At 53.4% G+C, this 8,027-nt stretch overlaps 1 protein-coding gene across 6 annotated transcripts in view; it reads right to left on the reverse strand.

The window, feature by feature from the left end:
- Positions 1–3,446, reverse strand: part of ATP2B2 (ATPase plasma membrane Ca2+ transporting 2) — a 587,231-nt gene extending 583,785 nt beyond the window's left edge. For 4 of the 6 annotated variants that reach the window (XM_038740349.1, XM_038740351.1, XM_038740350.1 and 1 more), the window contains exon 1: positions 3,420–3,442. The gene's annotated coding sequence lies outside the window, so the exon portion shown is untranslated. Of the gene's footprint in view, positions 1–3,419 lie in introns of all 6 variants that reach the window. The other 2 variants (XM_038740359.1, XM_038740354.1) reach the window with 2 other exon arrangements.
- Between the last annotated feature and the right edge of the window lie 4,581 nt (positions 3,447–8,027).

Raw genomic sequence — 8,027 nt, forward strand, 5'->3', positions numbered from 1 at the left:
GAAATGATGAAATCGATTTATCTCTGACTGCTCCCTATGGGATTCTGAGTTTTGGGCTAAAAATACTCCCTCCAAAACTCTCCAATAGAAACCTCCCAGAGTCACCCTCCCCCACGCTTCCACTCGATTTCTGATTCCTGCCACCAGGATTATCTAGCAGGTTACAGAGACATTAGTGCCCATAGACACATTTTGTATGATTTTAAAAATCACCTTTTCGGTAAATTATTTGGTGAGGAGAGAGGGTGGTTGGGGTGTTTGGGGTTGGCTGCTTTGGTGACTTGGGGTTGTCGGCCCCAAACGGAACATCCATTTGGGCTCCCACACACACAAAAAAATACTTCCATCCTCACTCAGTTGCCTGGAAAGTTCCTTTAGAAAGGGCAAACTTTCCAGCGCCAAATGTGATGGGGAATGTCAGACTCGCCCACGGAAGACATCACCCCATCTTCTCCCTGGCCGTGCCACTTGATAATGATGGCATTTGTTAAGCGCTTACGCTGTGTAAAGCACTGTTCTAAGCATTGGGGTAGATACAAGGTCATCGAGGTTTTCCCACATAGGGCTCACAGGCTTCATCCCCATTTTATAGATGAGGAAACCGAGGCCCGGAGAAGTGAAGTGAGTTGCCCAAAGCTGTCACTTGACAGCTGACAAGTGGCAGAAACAGGATTAGAAACCCACGACCTCTGACTCCCAAGCCCGGGCTCTTGCCACTAAGCCACGCTGCTTCTCTGTTACTGCCCCTGACGCGGTGTGCCCGGCCTGGCGAGGGCACCGATGGTCATAGAGGAAATGGAAGGAGCGTGGCAGGAAGATTTGAGGACAGGAGGTGTAGAGGTGGCCCACAGACATCTTTTCTGTTTTCCCAGTGTCTGGAGAGCGCGGCGGGCAGCTGTTCTTCCCCTGCCACCCCGACGCCCACTACCACCCGCACACAGCCCCATGCATATTACAGCCAACCATTTCATCATCATCAATCGTATTTATTGAGCGCTTCCTATGTGCAGAGCACTGGACTAAGCGCTTGGGAAGTACAAATTGGCAACATATAGAGACAGTCATCATCATCATCATCAATCGTATTTATTGAGCGCTTACTATGCGCACAGCACTGGACTAAGCGCTCGGGAAGTACAAATTGGCAACATATAGAGACAGTCCCTACCCAACAGTGGGCTCACAGTCGCTAAAAGGGGGAGAGTCTAAAAGGGGGAGTGCCCCCCGTGCCTGCCCCGACGCCCACACCCACTCCATTCCCACATGAAAAAGTAACCTCGCTTCCAGCAGGAAGATGAGAAGCAGCGTGGCTTAGTGGAAAGGGCACGGCCCCGGGTTCTCTTCCCAGCTCCGCCACTGGCTGGCTGTGTGACCTTGGACGAGTCACTTCGCTTCTCTGTGCCTCAGTTTCCTCCTCTGTCAAAGGGGGCTGCGATAGCCGTTCTCTCTCCTCCCTCGGACTGGGAGCCCCGCGGGGGGGGAACGGGACCGTGTCCGACCTGAGTGGCTCGTTGAGCGCGCCTATTAGATACGACAAGGATCCTCGTCTTTCCCCCTCGTCCCCCTCTCCATCCCCCCCGCCTTACCTCCTTCCCTTCCCCACAGCACCTGGATATATGTATATATGTTTGTACATATTTATTACTCTATTTATTTTATTTGTACATATCTATTCTATTTATTTGATTTTGTTAGTATGTTTGGTTTTGTTCTCTGTCTCCCCCTTTTAGACTGTGAGCCCACTGTTGGGTAGGGACTGTCTCTAGATGTTGCCAACTTGTCCTTCCCAAGCGCTTAGTCCAGTGCTCTGCACATAGTAAGCGCTCAATAAATACGATTGATGATGATGATGATGATGATATCTATTCTATTTTGTTAGTATGTTTGGTTTTGTTCTCTGTCTCCCCCTTTTAGACTGTGAGCCCACTGTTGGGTAGGGACTGTCTCTAGATGTTGCCAATTTGGACTTCCCAAGCGCTTAAGCCCAGTGCTCTGCACACAGTAAGCGCTCAATAAATACGATTGATGACGATGATGATGATGATTAACGTCACTTAGGGTGCTCGGAAAGCCGCAATCGGTGGTTTCTGGGACTCCAGTCCCAACTTTCGGTGCCCAGTGGCCCGGCGTTTGGGCCGGGCATTGCGCCGCATCTCGACGGCCCGGGAATCTCCTAGCGCTCCACCCCCTCCGTCCCTCCCTCCAGCGGAGCCTCTCAGCCTTTCCCTGCCGCAGTCCCGCCTGCGCGGCGGGCCGAGGGATCTTGGGGGGCCCGGGCTTAGGACGGGAGGGGCCGGAGGGCAGCCTGGTGACGGCCGATCGGGTCCTGCCTCCTCCTCCTTCCCCTCGGGACGGCCCGGGAGCAGGGCGGAGGAGGACGAGGGGACAGGAATGACACATTCTCCAGCCCAGCCCGCACCCTCCGCTCCTCCGCCGCTAATCTCCTCCCCGTGCCTCGCTCTCGCCTGTCCCGCCGTCGACCCCCGGCCCACGTCCTCCCCCGGGCCTGGAATGCCCCCAATCCCTCTGCCCATCCGCCAAGCTAGCTCTCTTCCTCCCTTCAAGGCCCTACTGAGAGCTCACCTCCTCCAGGAGGCCTTCCCAGACTGAGCCTCTCCCCCTCGTCCCCCTCTCCATCCCCCCCACCTTACCTCCTTCCCTTCCCCACAGCACCTGTATATATGTTTGTACATATTTACTCCTCTATTTTACTTGTGCATATCTATTCCATTTATTTGATTTTGTTAGTATGTTTGGTTTTGTTCTGTCTCCCCCTTCTAGACTGTGAGCCCGCTGTCGGGTAGGGACCGTCTCTAGATGTTGCCGACTTGGACTTCCCAAGCGCTTAGTGCAGTGCTCCGCACACAGTAAGCGCTCAATAAATACGATTGATGCTGATGATGGTGCCACCCCCCCAGAGGGCCCCGGGCCCGAGCGGCTCTGAAACCATCCCCTCTCCCCGGGCGATGCGCTGGAACCGGGTCGCCCCTGCCCCTTCTCTCCCCCGCCCCGGCGCCAGCTGTTCCGGCTCGAAGGAAGCGGCCGCTGCTGCTGCTGCTGCTGCAGGCTGGCCGGGACGCGGCGGGGTTCTCTTGAGCCCAGTTTCTCCCCGCTGAGCTCCTCTCCGCCCGGGCCCCCGGGGCCTTGCCGGGAAGTAACGCCGTCCGCGCGAAGGGAACCCCGGGGAAAGACGGGGAAGGGGGGCGCTTAAGCCCCGCGCCAGGTGTGCGCGGCCGGAAAACTTTGTGCAGGAGCCGCCCCCGCCCCGGGGCCGGGGAGCAGCTCAAGGTCACCGCTGCGGCCGGCCGGCCGGGCGGGCGGGCGGGCGGGCCGCCCCCAGCTCGGCCCCGGGCGACCCTGCCCCGGCCGGCCGACGGAGACGGGCCGGCGCCGTCCGGAGCGGAGCTGCCCCGCCTCACCTGAGCCAGCGCCTCGGGCGCGATGCTGCCGCCGCTCCCGCCGCCGCTCCCGCCGCCGCTCCCGCCGCCTCTCGCGCCGCTCCCGCTCCCGCCGCCGCCGCCGCCGCCGCCGCCGCCCGGCCCCCGATCCGCCCGGCGAGTCAGTTCGGGGTGGCGGCGGCCGCTGCTGCGGGCTCCGCCGGCGCTGCCCCAGCCCCACGCCCCTGCTCCTCCCGCCTCCCCCGGCGCTGCACTGCGCTCTGCCGCCGCCCCCCGCCCCCCCCCCCCGCCTCTCGCGCTCCGCTCCGCTCCGCTCCCCTCCCCTCCCCAACTCCGGGCGGACGGCGCCACGAGGGACCGAAACTCCACGAGGGTCCCTAGCTTCCCGCGGCCCGCAGGACGGGAGAGGATCGGGAAATCCGAGGCCCTACTGACAGCTCACCTCCCCCAGGAGGCCTTCCCAGACTGAGCCCCTTCCTTCCCCTCTCCATCCCCTCCGTCTTACCTCCTTCCCTTCCCCACAGCACCTGCATATATGTTTGTACAGATTTATTACTCTATTTATCTTGTACATAAATAGCCTGGAATGCCCTCCCTCTGCCCATCCGCCAAGCTAGCTCTCTTCCTCCCTTCAAGGCCCTGCTGAGAGCTCACCTCCTCCAAGAGGCCTTCCCAGACTGAGCCCCTTCTTTCCTCTCCCCCTCGTCCCCCTCTCCATCCCCCCGTCTTACCTCCTTCCCTTCCCCACAGCACCTGTATATATGGATATATGGTTGTACATATTTATTACTCTATTTATTTATTTATTTATTTATTTTACTTGTACATTTCTATCCTACTTATTTTATTTTGTTGGTATGTTTGGTTCTGTTCTCTGTCTCCCCCTTTTAGACTGTGAGCCCACTGTTGGGTAGGGACTGTCTCTTTGTGATGCCAATTTGTACTTCCCAAGCGCTTAGTACAGTGCTCTGCACATAGTAAGCGCCCAATAAATACGATTGATTGATTGATTGATTGATTGTACATATCTATTCTATTCATTTTATTTTCTAAGTGTGTTTGGTTTTGTTCTCCGTCTCCCCCTTCTACACTGTGAGCCCACTGTTGGGTAGGGACTGTCTATATGTTGCCAACTTGTACTTCCCAAGCGCTGAGTACAGTGCTCTGCACACAGTAAGCGCTCAATAAATACAATTGATGATGATGATCGGGAAAGGGCTGGGAAAGGCCAAGAGGGCGTGTGGCTCCCTAGCCGGAGGGCCCCCCCCTTTCCTCCCCCTCCCTTCAACCCCCCCAACACACAGAGGCAGGACCCCCGCGGCCCAGAGGAGAGGGTTCAGGCTGGTGGGCAGCCACCGGACTAGGCCCACCTGCCCACCGAGGCTTGGAGGGAAGGGCTGGGGAAGTAGATGAACAGTTGCCAACTTGTACTTCCCAAGCGCTTAGCACAGTGCTCTGCACACAGTGAGCGCTCAATAGATACAATTGATGATGGAGAGGTGGGTTGGTTGGTTGGCAGACGGAGGGGTGCGCCCAGCGGGTCGGCCTGCCCAGTGCCACCTTCACATTCAGCCTCCCCCTGGCCAGGACACTCCACACACACACCCCTGTGGCCACCACCTAGGAAGAGGACCGCTGGAGCAGCACCCAGTAATAATAATGGTGATGGTATTTGTTAAGCACTTACTATGTGCCGAGCACTGGGATAGATACGAGGTAACCAGGTTGTCCCACGTGGTGCTCACAGTGTTCATCCCCATTTGACAGATGAGGGAACTGAGGTCCGGGGAAGTGAGGTGGCTTGCCCAAGGTCACCCAGCGGACAAGTGGCGGAGCCGGGATTAGAACCCACCACCTCTGACTCCCAAGCCCGGGCTCTTGCCACTGAGCCACGCTGCTTCCCACAATCTTCTCTCTGGAGAAGGGAAGGGGAAACATTGGGCCTAACAGGGGCTCTGACCTCATAGAAAAGACCCCCAAACTGAAGACTGGTATGCCCCACTCCCCACCCCGCCATGGGGCCCTGGATAAGTGGCCCTTCTCCCAAAGGGGGTAAAGCCTAAAGTGGCTCAATGGAAAGAGCCCTGGCTTTGGAGTCAGAGTTCATGGGTTCAAATCCCGGCTCTGCCAATTGTCAGCTGGGTGACTTCGGGCAAGTCACTTAACTTCTCTGGGCCTCAGTTCTCTCGTCTCCAAAATGGGGATGAAGACTGGGAGCCCCCCGTGGGACAACGTGATCACCTTGTGCCCTCCCCAGTGTTTAGAACAGTGCTTTGCACATAGTAAGCGCTTAATAAATGCCATTATTATTATAAGCGCTTAGTACAGTGCTCTGCACACAGTAAGCGCTCAATAAACAAGATTGATTGATTGATTGATTAAAGCCCCCTTCACAGAGCTACTTCCCCAGCACCTCACTTTCTGCGAAGCTGAGCTCTACTGGGAAGCTGGGCCACCTGACTCCCCACCTCCCCGGTCTCTTCCATTTCATCAATTAATCATGTTTACTCGTTTATTTATTTAGTGAATTTATAAAAAAAGAAACGCAACGCACAGTCAGCTCTGAGACAGGCACCGGACGGTGAGGGGAAAAGTGTGCGTGCTCCACTCCCTCTTCAAAGGATTCTCTCCAACCCGTGGCTGACAGAAAGGCAGCAAGATTGGCTATCGGGAGTGTAGATGTAGAAGTGGATGAGCAGGTGATCTAGAAAGGTAAGGGATAACAAATTAACTCCAAGCCTCAGGCTAGGAAGACCCAAACGAGAGTACGCCTTCCAGGGCCTCTGCGGGATAAGCGCTTAGTACAGTGCTGTGCACACAGTAAGCGCTCAATAAATACGATTGATTGAATGAATGATAGAAGCATCATAAAGCTGTTATTGAGCCCCTCCGCGGGAATGCCTTCTACTCCGGAAGCTAATATGAAAAAACCTCGTTCCTCACACTCAACCATGTTGCAGTCTAACAGGCAAAGTCCGAAAACGTGCATTCAGATAGGTCTGTTCACTGCATTTGGGGAAAATACAACTGACGGTGAACCCTATTCCCACGTGAAGGTGTGGTTGAGAAGACTGTGTGATGGGCAGATTGCTTCCTCGCCGGGCACGCATAAAAACTGTTTTTGGCTATAGTTTAGCCTTTGCGATTCCCAATACTGTGTCTTGATTTCGATTCTGCCTCAGCCTCATAATTTTTCTGAAATCTCTGTTCCAAGAGATCCAGCTCCACTCCTGATTGCCGTTCCCTAGGCTGGTCTGGCCTTTGCTGTTGTTTCCTCACTCTTGTGCCATACCGTTCGCAAATACATTCACAAGTACGTTCATACCCAAGTATAGAAGCAGAGGCAAAAAGGTGAAGTACTTACCTTCTTCCCCTCCCCACTGCACCTGTATATATATTTGTACAGATTTATTACTCTATTTTACTTGTACATATTTACTATTCTATTTATTTTCTTAATGATGTGCATCTAGCTTTACTTCTATTTATTCTGATGACTTGACACCTGTCCACATGTTTTGTTCTGTTGTCTGTCTCCCCCTTCTAGACTGTGAGCCCGTTGTTGGGTAGGGACCGTCTCTGTATGTTGCCAACTTGTACTTCCCAAGTGCTTAGTACAGCGCTCTGCACACAGTAAGCGCTCAATAAATATGATTGAATGAAGGAATGAAAAGTAGAAGATAGTGATGGTGTGATCATTCAGTCGATCAATTACATTTATCGAGTGCTCACTGTGTGCAGAGCACTCTACTACGGGCTTGGAAGAGTACAGTGAAACAGAGTTGGTAGACACATTCCCTGCCCGCAGTGCAAAATCCTTGCTTGGCACAAACCTGAGCAAAGAGTCTTGGCATAAATTGGGCTTAAGAGCACTTGGATCTCTACCCTTGAAGCGCTTGATGTTCACCTCACCCTCAGCCACACGGTACTTATGTACAGATCTGTAACATTTATTTATTCATGTATTTCTTTTAATGGCGGTCTCCCCCTCTAGACTGTAAGCTCCTGTGGGCAGAGATCGATCACCTCTACGAACCCTGCTGCGTCGCACTCTCCCGAGCGCTTACTTAGTACAGCGCACAGTAAGTGCTCGATAAGGAACCACTGATTGATTGATTAAGAGCCAAGGGTTGAGGAAACCCCAGAAAAAGCTATAGACTGGAGAAAATTGCAGGTCACTGCTCTAGGAACACAGCACTCATACTTCCAAGACTGATAGAGGGTGAAAGGACTAATACCATAAATCACAAAAGTGGGAGGATGTTTTGGAAGGTCTGGGAGAACCAACGGTGAATTCTTGGGAGAGGAGGAAACCAGAGATAATTTGGGAGAATAAAATGCTATCTTTTATAAAAACCAAGGGCACTTGCCAGTAATATATTGTATATATGTTTGTACTGTATATATGTACATATTTTTTACTCTATTTATTTATTTATTTATTTATTTTACTTGTACATATCTATTCTATTTATTTTATTTTGTTAATATGTTTGGTTTTGTTCTGTGTCTCCCCCTTTTAGACTGTGAGCCCACTGTTGGGTAGGGACTATATATGTCGCCAACTTGTACTTCCCAAGCGCTTAGTACAGTGCTCTGCACACAGTAAGCGCTCAATAAATACGATTG

Source organism: Tachyglossus aculeatus, chromosome X1 (genome assembly GCF_015852505.1).
Source record: "Tachyglossus aculeatus isolate mTacAcu1 chromosome X1, mTacAcu1.pri, whole genome shotgun sequence".
Taxonomy (NCBI): Eukaryota; Metazoa; Chordata; class Mammalia; order Monotremata; family Tachyglossidae; genus Tachyglossus; species Tachyglossus aculeatus.